General features: G+C 39.4%; 1 protein-coding gene and 1 long non-coding RNA gene across 47 annotated transcripts in view; one reads left to right on the top strand and one right to left on the bottom strand.

Moving 5' to 3' along the window:
* The window catches only part of LOC139045229 (uncharacterized), a 60,764-nt gene extending 54,871 nt beyond the window's left edge, over positions 1–5,893 (bottom strand). Inside the window, exons 1-2 of the long non-coding RNA XR_011503165.1 lie at positions 4,282–5,893; positions 4,068–4,142 (exon numbers count right to left, since the gene is read on the bottom strand). This is a non-coding gene — a long non-coding RNA (uncharacterized lncRNA). The remainder of the gene's footprint in view (positions 1–4,067; positions 4,143–4,281) is intronic.
* Positions 1–22,435, top strand: part of ZBTB20 (zinc finger and BTB domain containing 20) — a 770,050-nt gene that overhangs the window by 581,363 nt on the left and 166,252 nt on the right. For 45 of the 46 annotated variants that reach the window (XM_070508896.1, XM_070508879.1, XM_070508901.1 and 42 more), the window contains one exon: positions 11,377–11,416. The gene's annotated coding sequence lies outside the window, so the exon portion shown is untranslated. Of the gene's footprint in view, positions 1–3,235; positions 3,354–11,376; positions 11,417–22,435 lie in introns of those variants that run through there. The other variant, XM_070508898.1, reaches the window with a different exon arrangement.

Below are 22,435 nucleotides of genomic sequence, written 5' to 3'. Positions count from 1 at the left end.
ACAAGAATTTTAAATATTAGATAGGTTTCCTGTTGTAGTGACTGTCCACTGTGCTAAGAATTATAGAATTCCTGGGCATTTAATAGTCTGTGCCTAAATCATTTTGCAGAGGAAAGTGAGGTGGAAAGTTCACACAAGGTGTGCATGCTGTATGCCAAAGTCTTACCAAAACAAGCCACACATACTTTTGACAATGAGGGAGATCTGATAGTTTGCCTAAGATGGGACATTCAGGAGAGGTCATTTTCTTGTCCATTATGTATAAATCTTTAAAACTCTGAAGTCATATACTAGCATAACTGAGGGAAATAGCCCAGAATTTTTCTTATCGTGTACCAGAGAAGACAGACTTAAAATCTGATGAGTCTTTAGATAGCTTCTAAAAGAACTAGAACTTGTCTGGCTCCATTCGTCTGGCCAAGATGTATTTCTGTGACTTATCTGTGGAGGTTTTATTCAGAACCTTACACTTACTGTCTAAATTAATGATATTCCTTTCTTTTGGCATGACCAAAACCACTCTACACTATGACATTATGTTAAAGATTTTTTATTTCAGCATGTGGGCATATACTGTAAAAGCTTTTACAATTTCATCATATTGACAAGCTAATTCCATTAAATCACCCACCATCATCATGCTTACTTTTTTCTCTTTTTTGAAAAGTTAGGAAACAGTGATCATCTTAGAGTTTTCAAGGCATTCACTTTGGCAAAAATAAATCTGGAAAAACGTGAGCCTATCTTTTGGAATGGAAAAAAAGACAAGTTATGCTATTCTTCTCATTGGCCCCTCTCTTGAAGCTGTTAAAATAGGGAAGAAAACTGTGGGTCTTTTTTATTTTTCATGTAAAATGAGATTTTTAAAAAATTTTCTGGATATAGATCAAACTTCTCTATCTCAGTATTTATTATGTACTATTTGTTATTTAAAATAAAAACATCAATAAGTTGGATAAATAACATGAAAGAGTTTAATTCAAGTATTTTTAGCATTTCTGCCCCCTTGCATGAAATGTTATTTGGTGCTGTTTTAGGATCACACTGCTGTTTTGAATGAGAGCAGACATATCTCAGCTCTCCCGCCACCATGCTTTCCTCACTGAGAAGAAAAAAGTCATCTGATCATGCTACTGCTGGGTCATTTAAAGCATTGAGTGGATGTGTGAAATGAGAAAAAAAAATGCTCAGTGTGGGGTTAATTAGCTCTGTGGAGTTGTGGGTGGGTCGCTCCCTCAGGACCTAATCATGCAGGAGGAACCATGCACGTGCAGACTTATAAAATTAAGGGAAATCTGTGACCCTCAGACTCTGGGGCATGAATTGATTGCCTTTGGAGACCAGAAAGGAACCCTTTGGTGCAGTGAGTACCTTGGGCTCCCTTGGTCAGCAATGAATGGACTTCCCTTGAAGTGTCTGGTGCAGTACACTGTCAGACACTGAAATGAATCTGCAGTTTGAGAAAACCCTGGCAAAATCTGGCACTTCTTGAAATTTCCCACTGCCGCCTCTTTTTAAAATCGTGTTTTGCTCAGTTTCTTTCAATGTGCCTTATTTTCTAGGTGTTATCTTGGAAACAACGTGATTTCTACCTGAAAGTAGGGGTGAATCCTTTCTATTTTCATAATTGTGTTTCACAGCCTGCCACAGGTTCCCTGCCTGCTGGGATCAGCTCAGCCGTGGTTTGGCCTGAAGGATTCCCGCCAGGTTGTTTACAATCTAATCCTTTCGTGAAGTAGGAGGTGAGAGAGCAGACAGAAAACATTCTCGATTCCTAGATCATTAATAGGTGAATCCGAGAATTCAGATATTTACAAGGAAATTGCACAGGCAGGGTGTTCTAGGGCAGAAAGATATTGTGAAAAAGTCTCCTTGAGCATATGCTAACAAAGAGCCAGGAACCAATGGAAATTAACCACGAGGAAATCGCTAATGGAGAATATATTAGTAAAGTTTCAGGGCAAATCATTTATGTTTTCTTATGTTTCTGCCTAAATTACTCTTACATCAGTAGGAACAGCACTTCATAGAGTATATGGACAGAAAGCCCCAAAATGTTTATAACTTTTGATAGAAAAATTATATATATGATGTATGCATGTGTATGTGTACATCTTTATTTACAGGTAAACTATAAGCAACCTTGGCTTCTTGAGATGGGGAAGCAGGTGACCCCCTCAGCAGTAAAACTGAAAAAGTTGAAGAGCCCAGAGTAGAATCCACTGCCACCACCACACACAATATGTAGTCACCAAATACCTCCCTCAGCACCTATGGAAAAACCAGAATTTGGATCTTGTGGAGACAGTTAAGAAAATGCAAATTCCCCTAAGAGGAAGTATTAAAGCAATTAAATTAATAAATTTGCAGATAACTGAGAGCAACTTGGGCAGGAGGAGGACAGAGAGCTGACTGAGAGTGTCCCCAAAGAGGCAGTCCGGGTCAGATTTGTTTCTTTTTCTTCAACTGGCTGGTGATGGGAATGTGGATCCGGAAATGAGAAGGGATGGAGGGATGCCAGGAGTAAGTTTTATGAATTCTAACAACCTACATTATCAGAGTATTGAACCACAGCTTTTCAAAGTTCAAGTTGTTGGTTAGCTTGACACTTTGCTGGGTTCATTCTTGATATTTGAAACAACATAAGCGATGGCTACATGCACCAACCATTATCCTAGTGAGGTTGTCAAAGTTAGCTTAATACTGACTTTATTTTCTGTAGCGATACTGAACAAAACGTTTCTTTTGAAAGGTCTTAGACCTCTATCCTCCCAACTCCTGTTCACAGTGATAATCAGCCTCAAGAAGTCATTAGTGAAGACCAGGACAATATCCTATAACAAGTCAGCTATGAAGAAATCGGCATGGTTTATCTCTTTGATTTGTGTTCTTATGAAAATAATGGGTTGCAAAACAAAACTACATTTCTCTCTCTCAACTGCTTTTTTTAACCGGATCTTTACAAGTTACATTGGGGCTGATTATTTTTTTTTTTCCCTAACAAAGGTTGAATAACACTAAAAGGCTTTAGTAGCCAAAGTCCATCTTTAGAAATAGCTTTCTTCTATAATGTACTGCCAATTTCTTATGTGTGTGTATTTTGACCTTTCTGATTCCTCTGCTATGGGCTGCCTGTTGATTGGTACATGTTAGTGCTTTGCTTATAAGAGTTGGGCAATAGTTCAGTGATCCAATCCAAATCTGGGCCATAGATAGAATGGACTCATCTTCTATTTAAGAAATGTGGCAAACTGCTTTAAGTGAATTTGGTTCAGACAAGGTCACTGGAACTGTTCATCTAACCCAGTGTGCTGTATGTAATGGACACTTCTGCTGAGCTCCAAAGCTGCAAGGTAAATAGACAAGAAAGCCAGTAACTTGCCACCCCTGTTAGAGCTTTTCCTGAGTCTGTTATTAGAGTTACATTCTGAATCATATGGGAACCGTTTTGGTCTTTTAAAAGGACTTGTTCACTGGTTCTTCTGATGTCTTTGGAGGTAGTCCTGGGAATAATAATAATGAGTTCTTATATTATTTTCTGGTCTTTTTTCTAACTTTTTTAAAATTGGAAATTGGGTTTATATGCATATTCATACAAGGTTTATGAAATATTCAGCTAAATTTCTTAGACGTGAAAGAATTAATTGTTAGAATGTTTTACTCTAGCTAATCATTATGTTAAAACTATAGTAGATTCAAGTACATTTTTCCTCAATTCTATTTGTGTCGTATGCACTTGGCAATTGAATCAATGTGTAAGCACTATATATACTATTTTGAATTTAGTAACTTACAGACTTCCTGTATTGCCTAATTCTCTTCAAACTGTAGAATGTATTTTACTCAATTCTGTTGTGATTCTGTACAATTTTTCGGGTCAACAGTTTACAGGATTCTGTAGTCATATAGAGCTAAACAAGACAAAAGGAGTTATTGAATTCATCCTCCTGAATGGAGGCAGAGCTGCATTTATTCCATCCAAAATAGATGAGGATCTTTCCTATTTTTAAATAGCCATGAAGATAGAAATTTCATAACTGCTCTTAGCAATCTATTTGGTTACTTACCTCTTGCACATTTAGGATGTTCATCTTTAAGCCTTAACTTAAATTCTTCACTGGACAGTTTAATATCATTGTGCCCTAGAACAAAAATACTGATCATTATCCTCTTTATAACAACTCTTCTTGTAGTCAGAAAACTATGAAGATACACCTCAGCTCTTTCCTTCCTAAGCAAAATTATCCCAGTTTTTTTAAACATTTACTTTTGTTTTTATACCTTTTTCTGTCCAAGAGTGGCAAAGGGAACTATTTTTAAAAGCTCTGTCATATATGATGTCTCTGAGAAAGGCACTGCATATTTTAATTTCACTGTGCTGATGTGGAAATAGCCACAGCTTTTTCATTATATGCTGATGGACAGAGCATTTGTGTTCATTTAACCTTGAGGTTGAAACTTGTTCCCAAAAAAGTAACTGACTCATAGCATTGGCTAAACCCAAGAATAAAGAGCATCAGTTTTCCTAATCTTAAAGCTCATCTTGCCCCCACTCCTAAAAAGCACTAAAATTAACTTCTCCTTGACCTCTCTCTGGTGCTATTTATTTACTGATTTAACAACTTTTTTCTATCATCTTTGTCTCCTAAAATAGACAGACAGCATCTATTCAACAGACGTTGGAGTGTCATGCTTTGTTTAGGACATTATGCCAAGGCTTAGGAGACTCAAGTGTGAACTGTTAGCAAAGGCTGAGAGACAGAGATGTCCTGGGCATGTTCAGGGAGGAACAAATAGCCTATCACAGTATATAAGGAAGTAGTGGTGGGGGACAAAAAAAAAAAAAAAAAAATGAGAGAGGTGGACTGGGGCCAGATTGTGAAAGATCTTGTATGCTCTTAGGCAAATAGTTGGTGGTGACAAGGACAAAAGTAACATTTTCCAATCTATATTATGGAAAGGTCTTTCCAAATCTTTAAAATGCAGACTGAGCTCACGTTGTCCTCTTGGTTTAGTTTCTAACAGACCACAGGGTACAAGTACCTGCTTAATTTATATCTTTTGATACAAATTTTGTGTCATGATTTTCCCCTTTGTATTAAAAAAAAAAAAAAACATTTGAGGGAACCATTTGAGTAAAGACAGCCTTCTGTTCACACTGATCTGGATGTTTCTTTCTCCTGCTGTGCCCATATTTATTCCAAAGCCCTCAGTACCACTAACATGTTACTTTCTGTGTTTATACACCGAGGAGTCTTGGGATGAATTTTCTCTATAATATGCACAATCTTTTTGTGCCAAATGATATTAATGGTAGGCTGTGAGCAGCATTATGACCAAGTGTCTCTAACTGATTGGACCATAGGATAACAATGTCAGACTTTTTCAGCATCCTCTAAAAGATATCAGTTTACTATAGTCAAAGGTCCTGGTACAGCAATCCATTTGGAATCCATCAAGCTACAACTTTAGGAGTTTGAGATATGGAGAGAAAAGTTGCTTGGGATCAGATTGTAGAGTGATCTTGAATGGCATCACGCCGTAGAGTTGTCTATTTTAGGAGCTGTAAGAATTCATCCTAAATATATCAGAGAAATTCAGTCCCTGACACTACTTCCCGCCCTGTCCTGCCACCCCTCCCAGCACTACAGCTTTTACTTCACTCTAATCTCTCAGGCCCTACACCTGGAAGAATCAGGAAAGCTCAGCAGGACTTGTATTGGGTGGGGTGGGGTATCAACTTGTATCTCAGCAATGTCTCAGGCTCAGAAACAGTCCCAGACCTAATTACTGAACTTTGGTCCTTGAATCCTCTCTTATTCTTGATCATTATTTCATCACCTAAATTCTGAAGGTAAATATCCTTCAGAGTTGTTATCAAAGCACCTTACAGAAAGGTAAGGCATCACTGTGATTTCTTTACTGTTCTTCTCAGGATGGATCCAAACAATGGATGGTCTTGAAAAACAGACCCCAAGATATGAATGACCATTTGTGGCATTTATACTCTTCTTACGCCTGACCAAAAAGAATGAAAATCCTTCAAGAAACTTGTCTGCAGGAGACACCAAAGTACCTACTGGGAGATTGCACATGCTCTGTATGCTCATCTGAATAACCCTTACATCTAACTTTAACTTAAACGTTTTTTCTAGGTGGAAAACTGAGAATTAAAAACCTCCAAATTCAGGGTGCATGAGATGTCATTAAATCTAGCATAAAATTTCTTGAATCTGTCAGATAAAGGAAATCATGTATCCAGAGCAAAGAGGGACTATCAATTGACAGGAACCTATGAAGCTGGCACTTATTCTGAGAGATATACGAATCTGAAAATCCAATAGTGCCTCATCCTTTGAAAACACTAGAAGCCAGAAAGGTATTAAGAAAATCAATAAGGTAAAAATCTTCATCCTACGATTTGGAATGACTCCCACATAAGAATTAATTAACACAATACTTCTAGAACATTAAAAGGATGTTAAAATGTTATCTCTACCCATAAAAAACAAAAGTATAAACCCACCTAAGTTCTAGAGAGAGTAGTCAAAGAAAAAAGATTGGAAAGATAAAAGGCATGTCTAAGAGGTCATTTCCATCGTCTTGTCACACCATTTACCTTCTTCAGATAGAAGGATAAGTGTTGAACTTCAGTTCATCTGAATTCCTCAGTTCTGTCATCAATGCTGTGACACATTCTAATTTTCTGATTCATTTGTGATGAATAAGCTCTCCCTTTTCTATTCACAATGCTAAAAGTAACCATTTTTTGAGTGTTATGATTACTTATTTTCCATTTTTTATTGCACTATTATTTTCTCTTAACAAAGTTTGTCTCACTCTTTATCAGCCAGTGTGAGTCCCATGTGCAGAAAAGCCCTTGGACAGTCCCATTGCTCAGGCTTGGAGTTAGTCGAGAGGAATGAGAGACTGACGACCCGGATTCCGTTTTTAACCCAGCCAGATACCTCAGCTGGCAAGTGGCTCAGCTTCCACACCATAAAATGGGTATAATAATAGCTTTCCCCTACCACTGTGAAATATTTAGAATGCAAATCAAGCCAAACCTGTCTCCTTCCAAAGGAGAAGCTTAAACTAGCCTACAAAATTCTGAATGAGCCCACATTTCAAGGGGAAACATAAAGTGGGAAACACCTAGAGGCAGTGTAATTGAGTGGTTAAAAATATGTAGACTTTGGAATGGTACAGACTTATTCAGATCCCAGCAGCTATGTGATTTAGGGTAAGTTTCCCAATTTCTCAAATCTCCCTTTTTACTCTAGCAAATTGGAAGTAATGGTATTTACTCTTGTAGTCGAGATTAAATGATATACTGTTAATCTGCTTTTCCTTTTTTTTACTCTAAGAATACACACAAATTTTGTATTCTAATCCTCGATATATTCTTGTTTGTTTCACTAAACTGGCAGTTCCATGAGGACAAGAACAGAATCTGATTTATTTCTTCTATAACATCCAAGAAATAGTTATTGGATAAATGAATATATGTACAAATAAGAATTTGAATTACTTAGCCACAACGACAGCTAACCCTCCAAGGAGATAGCCAAGTCTTTATTAATTATTTTGTGGCTTTGTGTCTTTCCATTGCACTGCTCCACGTCCATGGGTGTAGCCATATTGAGAGTTAGGAAGCATTTACTTAGTAGGATGCTTGAAACCACGGAAGGCACTCGGTACATAGTAACTCTTATTACCATTTCTCTGCTCACTGCTCCTCTACCTAACTGTTCCTAAGGTTCTGTGGACTTTTGAAAAAAGAGACTATAAAGGAGCAGGAAGTTCAGAGTCAGGGAGGCCTTCAAAGGAGTCTGTGTGTCTCTAGCCACACACACTCACCCACGCAGAGCTCTATTTTCCATACATTTTATGTACTCCAGGCTTCAGTTTCTAGCGACTTGTTAAAACTTCCTAGAGGTCATGACCAGTGGGATTGAAAGGGCAATTTCTCTCCTCCCCACCAGGCCAAGGGGCACTAACCTGGAATTTGTGGTTGTCTTTCATGGAGTCTGGGAGCTCCTTGAAACTTGGGGTCTTTGAGGAGTTTCTGGGAGAAGGGATTCTAATAGAGATCTGATAACCTCAAAATATTGGAAACCATTGTCCTAGAACATTACATAAACTGAAATCAGAATTGATTAATCTTTCGGGTACAATTAATAATGCTGTTAGTTCCTTGGAGATTGATACTATATAATAATTTCCACTCAGAAATCACAACACTAAGATCAGATTGCACCACAAGTCACGCTCCTTCCCCTCTCTACTTTTGCCTCCCCCACCATGTTTTAATGTCCTGAATTAGTTGGGCTTTACTGTTGTATAGTCTTTGCTTTGAACCTAGCATGCTTAATAAATATGTTTTTAATCTTATGCAAAACTATTATAGATAATTCTTTGCATTTCAGATGAAGACAACTTACAGGCATATAAGGTGAATATCACTTAGGCAGAAAGGGCACATATCAATAAAATAACAATTTTAACTGAACAAAAGTAAATCTACATAGATTAATACATATTCTCAAAATTGCCTAGCAGATTGTAATTCAATCAAAAAGTAGGGGCCTTTTGACGTTTATGAACGTTTATGAATAGTATAAGGACTCTGAGATTAAATTTTTAGCCTTAATATTAAATTTGGTATGGATATTATTGTTTTTCATTAATACATAAAGGCAACAATTACATCCAATAGAATCTTCAATTTAACTTGGCTTTAATTTGTCTTAGACTGTGACATATACACTGTGATTTTTCTCTCCATCTTGGATTCCTGTCATTGACAGCCTGTGTGTCATTTGACATCCAGGAAAGATAGTTTTTCATTCCAGGCCTAGGATGTATTAGTCAATCTGGGTACAATTTACATTGATCTCTGTGATCACATCAAAAATTTAATTTTGACTGATTAACTTTTATAAATAAATGCTCCTTTCAATTTAGAAAGGAAATGTGAAATAGAAATATATATGTGCTTAGATATAAGAATATAAATTCTGAGTACAGTTTTTTTTTTTTTAAAGATTTTATTTTTCCTTTTTTTCCCAAAAGCCCCCCTGTACATAGTTGTGTGTTTTTAGTTATGGGTCCTTCTAGTTGTGGCATGTGGGATGCCACCTCAGCGTGGCCTGATGAGCGGTGCCATGTCCGCGCCCAGGATTCGAACCCGCGAAACTCTGGGAGTGCACAAACTTAACCGCTCAGCCACAGGGCCAGTCCCCTGAGTACAGTTTAAAAAGAACGTAATATATTATAGAGAGTTTTGGGGTTTATAATATGTAACAGAAAAATAACCACGAATCATATTTGTCTTCTTTTCCTAAAAGGTTGGGAAAGAGAGCAAGCTCAAAAGATGTTGAGGGTGTGGGAGGCCGGCCCAGTGTCCGAGTGGTTAAGCTTCTGTACTCTGCTTTGGTGGCCTGGGGTTTGCAGGTTCGGATCCCGGTTGTAGACTTAACATGGCTCATCAAGCCATGCTGTGGCAGCATCCCACATAAAGTAGAGCAAGATTGACAGGGATGTTAGCTCAGTGACAATCTTCTTCAAGCAAAAAGAGAAAGACTGGCAATGGATGTTACCTCAGAGCCAATCTTCCTCAAAAAAATAAAATGTGGAGGAGGGAAGAATGGATGGAGGAACAGAAGGACAGATGAATGGAAGGAAGGAGGAAAAAAGATTTGAAAAGATGCACCAGTGCAGTGGTCTGGGATCCTGGTTTATAGAAGATACTAGAATGTAACAAAACTTAAAGCTTTAAAGTCTTTGAGACTCGTCAGTCTTTTTTTTGTATATATGTTTCAAGTTTGTTTGTATTTTCAATGAATCATACATCATCTAATTATCTTGCTTAAAATTTTCATTAAACTCATCAATTTTGTGAAACAATTTGAAAGCATTGAAGACCCCCAACCTCTCATTCGTTAGCATACATTATGATCCAGGCTGCAGATTTTCAACTTAATTCCTCTTGTCCAAGGAAGAGAACACCATTCTTCATCCTTGCATGTGTGTGGACAGGGTTTTGCCACGGCCATGAAGGGGAAACTTTCTTTCTGGAGGAACCTCTACGATGCTGCATTTGTCCAGAAAGCTTGCTGAGAAGTGAAGTCTCTTTAATTGCCCGTTTTCTGCTTTGGCCTTACTCTAATGGCAGGTTATTTAATCAGATCCTTCCACTTGATTTCTTTTAATACAGTTTGTTTTGCATATTTCTGGAGGCCTTATGTGAAGTGGTTAAAATCATGGTGTCAGAGAGACAAGAATTCAATCAGCATATATTAAGTCTTTGATAGATCTGAGTAGGGTAGGGGTGAAGAGACTTTGTTTTCTCAGCATCCTTGTCTGGTTTATTAATTTCTTGTGAATCTTCTGTTACTTCAGTTTTATACTGCTATAAGAGAAGCTATCCAAACAGTGGTGAGCAGGCCAGTCCCATAATAGTTTATGTGACTTCTGAGTTGAAGAATACAAAGGAAAATTATTAGATTTGAAATATAGAAAGAGAAACTGTCGAGGTCAACTCCCCCCAAACCTGAAGTTTTCATCATTAAAGATGTGTTTTGGGGGGCAAATGCTTTGGTTTAAAATAATGTTGTCAGAGGGGACACTCCTAGGCTTATGAGAAGGGTTAGATGAAGGGGTGTCCGGTCCTCAGCCAGCACCAAGCCAAGAAGAGGCAGAAGCAAGCCATGTTCTCAGCAGAAGGTTAATAATGCATGGAGGTGGTGAATTGTCCAAAAGATCCTCTGGACATTAAACATATTAAATTTACCCTGAAAAGAGCCAAAGCCAAAGTTTATCAGGATTTGACTCATCTTTGTCAAAATTGGCTAAAATTTGTCAAGTGCTATACAGTAAAGCTTTTACCTATGCTAGTCAGTGCTGCCCAATAGATATATTTACGCAACAATAGAAATGTTCTACCTATAAGGCAGCCACTAGCCACAGGTGGGTATTGAGCACTTGAAATGTGGCTAGTGTGACTGTGCAATTTAATGTTTTATTAAATTTTAATTAGTTTAAATTTAAATAGATAAATATGGCTAGTGGCTACTATATTGAACAGTACAGCTCTAGAAAATGATTTAGATCAGAATGAGGTTGACAGAAGAAGAGGCTGGCACTCCTTATGCTGGGAAGTACTGTGTTAGTCATATAGCAGGAGGCCACATCTTTGGAAAATTGGAGGAGGCTGGATCTCCTTTTTCTTGGGCTACAGGTGACAAAATGGGCTCCTACTGCTCATCCTTTAGGAGCTACCAGTCCCATCTATACTTAGTTTGCTTTCCTTCTCCTCACAGTATCATTGGATTGATTTTTAATTCCTTATTTTTTTTTTTTTTTGATTTTCAGTTCCTTGACCATCAGTCTGTGGCCTGCCTCTTCTCTTTATGTAAGTAAAAGTGGTTTCTTTACTTTTCAAAAAATGTCGGATTTGATAAATTTGGGTCTATATCGGTATGTTTTCTGGTTGACTTTGTTGTGGTTTCCAGCACTTCTTCAGTATGTATTAGCTTCTTTCGGGTTTGGAGTTGACGCTCTTGGTCGTAGTAGTGGTTGCCGTCCATGAGGGGGCTGAACAGCCGCCCCAGCCACTGGGCTTATATAAAGACTGCCTTTAACTCCGCCGCAGCTGCTGTTTGCAAAAGCCACTGCTCTTCTAAACTGTGGCTTACATTCTTCAGCCAGACACCAGCAACAGTTGGGGCTTTTGCTCCACTGTCAATCAATGGGCAATTATTTATTCTTTAGTTGTACACCCATCTCTAGGTCCAGTCGTTTTTAATTTCAACTCCTAGATCAGAGCTTTCATTTACTGACAATATTTATAATATCCTTTTACTAAGAAGTACAAGACTGAAGTGCAAGACTTCAGCCATTTAGGCTAACATTGTGTGTGAAATTGTAAAGTCCAGAAAAAAAAAAAGAGAGAGAGAAATCCAGGATTACACATGCCAGGAGGTTTATAGAAGTTGCTATTCTTTTTTAGAAAAGATGGGAAGTCATTTGGGAAAAAAACTTGATTTCAGATGAAAAGAGAGAACATTTATTATTTAAAGCCCAACCCAGGCTGCACTGAGTGGATTTGGATAAATTTTACCTCGAGCTGTTTGAAAGAGAGTCTGGGGCAGTGAACCCAAATAATCAAAGTTACTACATGAGACACCACCCGAGAGATGCCACAGATAGTGCAGTCATCTCATGTGATGCATAATCATCAGCATCCTTCCAGCGGCTTCTCACTCTCCACTGAGCACTGTCCCTTATTCACAACATTCTATGTGACTTCACTGACTCCTTCGCACTCCAAGGTATTTCTTGTATTGTAATCATTTGCACACAAACGGGGTTCCCATGACTCTTTTGCTTGTGTGTTGCTCCCATTAACATTCCTAGAAGCTAGTTGCAAATGTATTTAGGGGAGCAGAATCTTCCAAAGGATGCTAAGGCTAAACTCTAAAGTGACAGTTATTTGACAGAGAAAAGAGATTGATTAAACTCCCCAAAGACTGGTGCTGTGTGTAATGCATTTATACAGCAGGGGTGGGTCCTCCCTGCCCCTGACAAGTCTGGTTACTCCTTATTCTCGGCGTTGATAGAGTGGGTCTGTCAATGCTTTGGAGGGTATCAATATGCATGCTTGTGGTCACCACTTTATGTCTCCCGTCCCTACCTCAGTACCTCAGTTACCTAGCACTGCATATTTCTAGTCCTCTGACTGGCAAATCATTTTTGTTACAGTTCTTTTGTGTAAAAACAGTTCACATAATAGCTCTGTGTTAGACAAGGCATTAATCCTCGCATCACCAGGAATGAGTCAGCACAGTGCACTCCTGCCCGCACGGCTCAGCTATTATGACGTCAGCACTGTAGGGCGAGCCTCAGACACAAGCAGTACAGGGGACTGGAGACCTGTGTCACAGATTAGAAATTGAGGGGGAGACCTTTGAGATAAAAAACGTAATTGAAAGGCTGTCTCTGGCTCACAGGAAAACGTGAAACTGATTCTATGCTGCATCAACCATCAATTGGGCAGCTTCTAGAGAGATCCTAGTTTTTAACCAGAGCTAAGGCTGGGACAATGACCTGTAATGGGCTGATAGCCCCATTCATGTACCCGCTAACCTTGTCCCACCCCTGGGCCAGGCTTCGTGTTTGCTTGGATTGTTCCAAAGCCTGAAGCTGCCTTTATTTCAAGGATGACAGGGCCTGTGACAGTCTTGATGTCCTCAAGTGCCCCACAGACACAGCTGATGCCTTCAGGGGTGGTGCCCCACATGCTCATCAAAGGGAAAATAAAATTTCCTTGGGAACAGATCAGAACATTATCTTTTCCTGTGCTTCTAGTTCTCGGTGCCTTTCATGGCCTCCTCCAGACAGGTGCAGAATCCTGCCCATTGGACTTCTCTCCTTGGCACTGCATTTCCTCCCAAGTCCAAACCTGAATTGGACACAGATTCAAATAGGAACTGAGTAGCTTCCAGATGTTCCCCCTCAAGAGTTTTGCATTCCGTTGCTCTTTAGCAGAAACAACGAGGAGCCCTCCATAACTGCTATGTTGCCTTGAAGCAGGTAACACAGACTTGCCCTATTTGAGAAACCAGGTTCTTACAAGAACCTCTTACAAGTGAAACGTCTCCATAATTCAGTCTCAGATTCATTCTCAGAACAATACCTTTCAGGATCGAAAACTAAATGTAGAAAAGGTTGAAAATTCACTGCCTCAGTGACACTCTCTGTTAACAAGACATTCCTCCATCACACCATCTATCCTTCACTCTTACTTTAACCCTGTGATAACCGTCAGAAAGTGCCTTACTGCTGGGATCTTCTGCCTTCATTAGATTGCTAATAGGCTCCTACCATGCTTATAGAAGCTACTACTACTGCTTGGCTTAGTTTTGAATAGCATGCAGAGCTCTTTATTCAGTTTGCAGTCAACAAACATTTATGGAAAGCTAGTCATTACGTTTGGTTCCTGAAACTCCAAGATAAATAAGAAATGCTCCCTGTTGTTAAGAATCTCACAGTCTGGTTGGAGAGATAAATAGTAAATAAAGACTCTCCCATGTGATAGGTGCTGAAATGGAGGTATGTACAACATGTAGCCAGGGGAACGAGGAAAGAGTGCCCACCTGCGTGTGGAGAGGCACCCAAGCTGGGTCTAATAGTCTGAAGAATGAATTGCAGTTTACCAGGTGGATGTGGGGGAGGGGAAGGAAAAAGGGAATCATAATCAGGAAAAAAGCAAGAGCGTTTACAGTTTCCAAAGTCAGGAGATGTCATCAAGCACCAGCCAGATTCAGAGAACAGTGGTTCAGTGTGGCTGGAGCGTGGTGGTGGAAAGGGAAGCCTGAGGGATGAGACTGGAAAGTGGGTAGGAGGCAGATCACGGAGGACCTTGCATGCTGTGCAAAGGAGTTTGGACTCGATGCTGCAAGCTTGAGGAAGCTTTGAAGAGTTTTAAGTAGATTTATATTTTAGAAAAAGAGCACGCTGGTGACTGTAGAGATGGCTGACTGAGAAGAGGGAGCTCAGGTCAAAGGTGAAAACCTAGGGTCTGAACTGTGTAGTGGAGGTGGGCGTGGAGAGGCGAGCTACTTGGTAGTGTTGACATAAATATTGACATTTGCATAATGCCAGCATATCTTGGCCCAGGGCCTAATCCTTGCCTTCTAGGAGAAAGGCTGATGTGTTGTGTGGGACCAAATTTCAGGCCAACATACATCTTTATGGGAGCTTCACCAGGACCTCCGTGTGAATCTGACCTCACTCTGAGATGCTGCCTACTGGTCTCTAGAGACGTGTATCTCCTTCTCCCTTAGTGGACTTGCAGAGTGGCAGGCAGATAAGGAGAAGACATTCTCAGTGTCCTGCTTTTCTCTTCTTTCACCTGAAAATGAAACAATTTCTTAATAATGTCCGCCTAAAGTCAATCACTGCCCCAATTTCCTATCATTTTTCTATTGCTTTTTCTAAGAAGAAGTTCCAAGCCATTGAGCTGAACAGCAGCTTATGCACAGCCGGGTGTTGAAACAATTCAGTGTATTCATTCCTTCTTTCTGAATTAGAGTTCACCATAAGTGTGCTTTTCTCTTGTTCACTTTGGGCTGCCAGGACAATTTAAAGGAAATTTTCAACAGCTTATGTTTCATGTACCACGTTCTCTTTTGCAAATGGAAGGGTATGCGTGGGTGTGTTTAAGTCTTCTCTATATTACTTTCTGGAGAAAGGTTTAGAAGATGAGCAAGACAAGGAATAGGGACCTATTAGAAGCCCAGGTCCCCCCAGTGACCTGAGAGCAGAACGTAGGCTGGTGATCAGATGGTCAATTATGTGTTTGTCAAAACACAGTGGGCTGCATTCCAGACTGCCAGCTTTGGAGGCCCAGCTTCTGCCAACCAAATGTCATCTGGGAACATGCAACACTGGGCACTGTGAAGGAGTTTGAAATAGACCATGCCACAGCCAACCTACTGCCAGTCTTATAGCACCAATATGGCATGCACAGCCGGGCCCCATGTTTCAGAGCTCAGGAATTCACTGTACTAAATTCAAGAGGTCAGATGGGTTCATGTTTTCAAAGCCTATGTTCTCTGCTTTGAACATTGTGACTTGCTCCTCAGCGATTTCCAAGTGATTTTTCCAGTCACATCTCTGTGGAAACCACTCTTTTTGTGATGGTTATGAGAGCCTTGTAAATGTCCCAGAGGAGAGAAAAAAATAAACTTGCTCTGACAATGACTGTGATTCCGACAGAGGGATTCCAACTCTTAGGAAATTACATTAAAGGTGCATAGCTTTTAAAATATCAGGAACCACCTTGGCAACTTATAAAAAGCAGAAGGGCTTTGCCTATTTTATAAAGTGATTTGCATATACCTGCATAAATAATGTCCCCACCTGTACTTTTATGCATTTAGGTTGAATAAATTAAATTCAGTGATCTTTAAAATATTCACTGTCTTTCATTGCTCAGATACCATTTTCAGGACCCTTCCTCCTCATTTTTTTCCTATGGTAGTAGTGGCTATTTTTTCAATCTTTTGACTCATTCAGAGAATCAAAACATTCTGCAGACCAGTCTATCACAGCCAGGAGCGTTACGTCCCTCTGCTTGCATTTCTCTTAGCCTTTCTACCTATCAGACCATGAGTTCCATATGCTTTTCATAAAAGAAAGTGGGGGAATATATTACTAAAAGGAAAACACAACACATGATAGGATTAAGCTCCACTGCCTATATCTATATCCAGACCTGCACCGATATGCATCTCAAGGACACACTTAAATTAACCTTCTCTTTCTTTGGCCACTGCCACCACCCCTTCAGAAACCATCCAGTCACTAAGCCATATCAATTGTAACCTGGGCCCTCAAATCAAAGCCTGGTCATTAGGCCAGCCTCAAGCACAATCATCCCATAAGATATTATTAAGCACTAACTATATGCAAAGAGCCATCTTTAGTTGGGAGTTAAAACATAAATCTAGATGTTGCCCTTGCTTTCTCTTAAGCAACTGAAAATTGCGTTAGGAAAAGAAGTTATACTGTTGAGTGTTCTGTATGCATATGAGACAATAAATGACGATTCCTAAAGGAATGATGGAGACCAGTAAGTGCTATGGGATTTCATTCATGAAAGAGAGCCTTGAGGACTGGAAAGCTTTATGTAAAATGTTATTTAGCTGGGTCTTGAAAAATGGCTAGAATGTAAAAAAGATGAAGAGTAAAAGAATAATATTCCAAGCAAAAGCAGAGCCTAAGTGCTGGAATCTTTGAGGGCGTCCAATAATAGTTCTGTTCTTCCCCCACTCAAATTCTAAACCCATTGAAAAATAAGGCAAAAGAACTGATAGCTGGGGAACCAAAATTTTTGATAAAGGCTGGGTTGAAGGATGTAGTATGAGAGGTAAGATGGACTTAACCAATTCCCTTCCCTCCAATGTAAACCTTGGAAAAGCTCTCCCAAGGAAAAACTTAGATCAGCATAAGCACAGTGCTTTTCCAGGTCACTGACTCCCACTAGTCTAAGTAGGAAATGAAGGAGAAAGAGGCCAAAATCCTACACTTACAAACTCTGACAGATCAATTCCACCTAACTGAGAAACATGGACCAAGGGCTGTCTCACCAACAGAATGATTCACCTCCTTGGAGAAGTAGAAGTATAAGGAATGAGGCAAGAGACAAGGAGTATTTAAAGAACTTCCCTCTGGAAACTAGAAACGGAAAAGAGGCATTCCTACCAATCCTAAGATCAACAGACTGGAAAACAAGAGGAGGAAGTCCTGAGTGAGAGGAAAATGGGAGCCAGAGCCAAGAGGCCAAACAAGGCTCTCATTGGTCTAAGGGACATCCCTGGTGTTGAAACCAGTAGTCATAGAATTATCAAAGGTCTAAACTGAGGATTCCTTTTGGACTCGCAAAGTTACTAGAGTCAGAACCCTGAGGAACACGCAATAAATGAAGATAATAGACTAAAAGTTAGGTAAAAAAGAAATACAAAAACTCTTATCTTTTGTTAAGCTAATAATAACAATAAGAATAACAATCGCATTTGTTGAGTGCTTGCCCTGCCGTAGGCACTAGAAAGACACTTTTAATCACTATCTGATTTAATCTTTAAAACTACTATTATTAAGTAGGTGCTGTTATATTAATATTGGGCAAAACTGGGTAAATGGTATACCAGATCTCTCTCTATTTTCTCTTACAACGTGCATGTTAAACTACAATAATCTTGAGATTAAATGTTAAAAAAAGAATCAAGCTAGCTTCATGGTGGCAAATGGTTTAGAAGGAGCAACAGTAGGAGGCTATTGTAATAGACCAGACAAGAGACAGACTAGGATAGCGACAATAGGAATAGAAGAAAATAAATGGAACTGAGAGAGAATTCAGAAGGAACATATACAGAATTTTCTTATGGGTTAGATGTGAGAGATGAAGGAAAGAGAAGTGGCAGCTATGAGTACTGGTTTTGTGCTTATAAAACTGTGTGGAGGACAGTACCATTCATGGTTACAGGAAACACCAAAGGAGAAGCATGGCCAAGGGAAGGTTATTTGAGATGTCTAGTGTGAGGTGCTTTTATAGAGATAAGTGGGCATATTGAACAGGCAGTTAAATATATGCAACTGGAATTCAGAAGTGAAGTGAAGGCAAATGAAGCTGTTGGCATGGATGATATTGCCTGGGGACCAGGTTAGATTGAGAAGAAGGCCCATACTGGGACTGAAGAACTCTTAATATTTAATCAGCTGGTAGAGAAAAATGAGGCTATGAAATGCCCTCAGAAGGAACAGCTGAGAGGTAGTGGGAAAATCAGAAAACGTTGGCGCAGAAGCCAAGAGAAGAGAGGGTTTTAGGGAGTGGGCAGTGTGAGAAGTGCTGCTGAGAGGTCAAGCAAGTTAAGGACTAAAACATGTACATTTATTGTGTTAATTTGGAGGTTACTGGTGACCTTAGCAGATGCTGTTTTGTTGAAATGATGGAAGCAGTAACCTGTTTGTAATGGGTTGAGGAAAAGAGTGAGAGGTGGTGAAAGAGAAACAGCAAATGTGTATAACTCTTAGAAGTTCTCTTGTAAAGGAAAGGGAAATGAGCTAGGGTGAGCTCTTGGAATGGGGGAGTGAGATCAAAAGAAGATTTGGAAAAAAGTGGAAATATGGTGTTTTTATATTTTAATTTAAATATTGGTGTTTCCCATATTCTTCAAATGGGAAGAATAGAGAAGAGAGGAGACATCCAGTGTACATCCAGTGTATGGGGTGATTCCTAGTATAAGATTCCTGATAAGGCTAGAGACACAGAGTCCTGAGCATCAGTGGAGGGACAGAAGGAGGGGCATCTCTTCTATTGTTAGAAGAAAGAGGAAGGAAGAGAGAGGGCAGAGGCAAGCCACATGGAGGTTTGGTACTGAGAGGTTTCCCAAATGAAGGCTCTTAGGAGGCAGGGTCCTGCTACGAATAAGCAAGGAGGCAATTTGAGGAAAGTAGGGGTTTAAAATAGTTCTTGGCACAAATGGGACAACAAGTTGACCAGAGAAACACAGTGGGATTATCCTTGGCAGTGTAGAGGGCCTGGTGAGTCTGGTGGGTTAATGTTGATGCCTGTCTGCCTTGTGTGATTTTCTCCAGCAGTTCAGTGACCAAGGTGGAAGCTCAGAGGACATGTGTATTTGAGTTCAAATTGAGATGGGGTTTTACTAGTACACGGGAAAAGACAATAGGGATTTTAGCTTCTTTTTGGTTCTAGTTGAGGCCAGAATAAAGGGGCAGTAAATGGGCTCAATTCGAATCTCCAAGTATCTAGTGAGCACCTGCATTGCACCAGGCACAGTAGAGAATAAACAGAGATGAATAAGGCACCATCCCTGCCCTCAAATAGCACACTATCTTGGGAAGTGGAGAGTTTGAAGGCTGCCGTCTGGTCCAAAAGCCCAGGAACAGGTGACTAGATAACCTTTGCCAAGACACAGAAACCCACGTCATTCCTTTTCTTTCTTCTGCCTGCTCCTTCCTCCCATCCTGGCACTACCCAGTCATTTTCTCGCTTTCTCAAAAAATGTCTACTTTCTACCTTATTGCTAAGCCTCTAATATGCATCATACATATTCTGGTTTCTCCCATCATCATTTTGCTAAAATATCATCATTTAGGAACAATCAGATCATCTACTTGAAGTGTGGTATTGGTATGATGTGAATTTTCTCTAAAATTTAAGAGCTGGCATCGAACTATACAGAAAGGCTATTTATTTAAAAGAAGGAGGGAGAGAGGAAGAGTGGGTCTGTAAGAGAGAGGAAGAAAAGAGGGAGGGAAGAAAGGAAGAAAGAGTGCAGTGAAGGAAAGAAGGGAAAGAAAGCTAATCAGCTACAGAAGACTTTATGTAGCAGCTCATCCTTGTTATTCAAGGGAACTCCCGTTTAAGATAAATAGATAAGCCTCCAGTCCTAACTCCATCAGCCTCCAAAAACAGCTTCCAGACCTGGAGACACACCAGAGTACTATAGATTAATTAAATTCCAGCTTCTGGCAACGTATGACAAGATAGGAAGAAGACCTGAAGAAGGTGGAAATTCCTAATTACCAATGGAAGTAGGATTCCTGACTCAGGTTTATTCTAAGCATTATAAAATGGTGGCTTAGAAAGAGGCAGTGGCAATGCCAGCTTTCCTTTATTTGAACACATTGCGTTTTGCTAGATTCTCTTTAGGAAATGACATTAGGGCCATTTGAGTCAAAACTACATTGCAGATACATCTGGGGTAGAATTTGGCAGCTGTTGAGCAAAGCAGCTGTATTTTTTTTAATATTTACTTCTTTCATGATTCTATAATTCACACTTATTGTAAAATATTAAGAAAGTATAGAGTGAGGAGAAAACATCCATAATTCCACTAGAGAGAAACAACTATTATTGGCAATGTTTAGACCACCTTCTAGTCTCTTCTCTGGATTTTAACATAATTGAGCATACATTGTATGTTTAGGGTTGTATCCTGTTTTTAAAATAAATATTATATAATAAGAGCTTACGATGTCATTACAAACACTTTATAAACACCACTGTAATGTCTGAATAATTTCCCGGAATTTACCTAACTATGCCCTAGATATAGATATTTGGGTTATTTCCAGTATTTGAGATTTAAAGTCCTATAAGGTAAGAACTAGAATACATCACTTGAGACTGCCAAACCTGGAGGAAATTTGAGGATGGCAGTGATGTCACCCATCAAGAAAGTGGTCAGGCAGTGATGTCACCCTGTTAAGAGAGTTACTAATTACTAATGACTATGAAACTCATGTTTGAATTTCTAAGTTGTTGTTGCAGAGTTTATCTAAACTCTTTCCCTCCCAAAGTAAAAGTTCTAATTTTTATTTCTAAAAAGTATGCATTTAGTTTTGTCCAAATTTGTTACAATGATGATGTATAAAGAAGAAAGTAAGATTCACTCAGAATTTCAATGCCCAGAGATAACCACTATTAACACTTTGGGAAGTATATTTCCATACATATCTATTTACCTGACTCTTTTTCTTTTCTTTCCAAAGTGAAAGGAAAAGCTACTTTCTTTTTCGTAATCTGCATTATCACTCAACATTGAAATAGGTATTTTACATTTAATGTAGATCTACAGTATGTTTTTGACAGCTACATGGTACTCCAGTGTATGGATAATTTATTGAATCAATCACTTATTGATGGATGTTTAGGATATTTGGAAATTTTTTTCTAACTAAACAATGCTACAATAACTGTCTTTATGCACATATGCATTTTTTTAAATGCGCTTGCCCGATTATCTCCATAGGTTAAATTTCTACCAGTGGAACTGCCAAAGTGAAATTTATCTATCGCTAAACTGACCTCCAGTAAAGGTGTATCATATTTTACCTCCACCAACAAAGAAGGAGACTGCCCATTTCTCTGCATCTTCACTAATTTTATAATTGCCAATTTTTGTAATTTTTGCATATGAGTGAATATTTTCATATTGGGTGTATGAGATGCTTTTTCCAAGCATGAAACATAAGTCTGAAAACTCAAGAAAAATATATTAAATTGTATTACATGAAAATAAAAATCACTGTGGTAGAAAATATTTTTTTAGAAACTGGGAAAAAATTTGTGACATATCCCTGATGTTTGAAGAGTGGTTATACATCAACAATGAAAAGGTGAATGATGCAATAAAAATTTGGAAGAGCAAAGGCACTCTCCAACATGCCTCTAGTTGTTTAGTCTCATTCCTCCTGAAAAGGCGGTGCTCCTGGAGTCCTGTGAGGCCACCTCGGGAGCTGTTTCCTGTATTCTGATGGCAGCACCCACCCTCCTTGCCCTCCTGGAGAATGTTGTGGGGATCGAAACACTAGTCCAGGACCTGCGGAGTTTCTGGGTCGGGGGCTAATTGTTCACTCACGTGAATGTAAAAATGTTCATCTGAGCTCTGCCATCAGACTCCAGAATCAGTAAATTATTGGGAAGGGAAAAATACACACTGGCAACATTGCCTGATCCATGTCTCCAGGGCAGAATTGACACTATTCTTCTATCAGACGTAGACAGAGATTTCTGGATGTTCTCATAAATAAAGTGCTAGAGGCCATGTCATCAATGTCCTCCACCTTTCCCTCTCTCTCCGATTCCCATGTGTATTACTACATACTTAATGAAATGGAATATTTTTCAGCAACTCCAGGGCAAGTGAAAGATGCCAGAGAGGCAGAAATGCCGCACTGGCAACGTCAGCTCCTGCCTCCACAGCACAAACTGTGACAGGGCGTCTTCCCTCTGTTTGGCATAGGGAGCTTCTGGGTTCTCAGAGTGAGATGCCCAAGTCTTTCAGCGGGGCAGGAGTTGTGCAAAGCTGTTCTGAGTGGTAACTGGAGCACTCCTTCAGCA

This window comes from Equus asinus, chromosome 5 (assembly GCF_041296235.1).
Source record: "Equus asinus isolate D_3611 breed Donkey chromosome 5, EquAss-T2T_v2, whole genome shotgun sequence".
NCBI classification, from domain to species: Eukaryota; Metazoa; Chordata; class Mammalia; order Perissodactyla; family Equidae; genus Equus; species Equus asinus.
Note: the sequence above shows the minus strand (reverse complement) of the source record. Positions and strands in the feature narration are given on the sequence as shown.